Genomic DNA, 279 nt, shown 5'->3' with positions numbered 1-279 from the left:
ATTTATTTCACATTGCATCATATAATATTTTTCAATATATATGATATTTTTTGATATGCAATTAAGAATTACATTTCATTCATATTTCATTTTTACATTTTATACATTTTTGAAAAACACCAAAAAATCTTCACCAAAAAAATCTTATATAAAAAAAACTAAGAAAATACTTATTTTTCTTTATTCGATTTTAACAAAATAAATTTACCAATGCAAATATTGAAATCCCCAAGAATATAAAAAAATTCTTGTTCTAGAGACCAAGCATCATAAATAATT

This window comes from Calliphora vicina, chromosome X, assembly GCF_958450345.1.
Source record: "Calliphora vicina chromosome X, idCalVici1.1, whole genome shotgun sequence".
NCBI lineage: Eukaryota > Metazoa > Arthropoda > Insecta > Diptera > Calliphoridae > Calliphora > Calliphora vicina.
Note: the sequence above shows the minus strand (reverse complement) of the source record.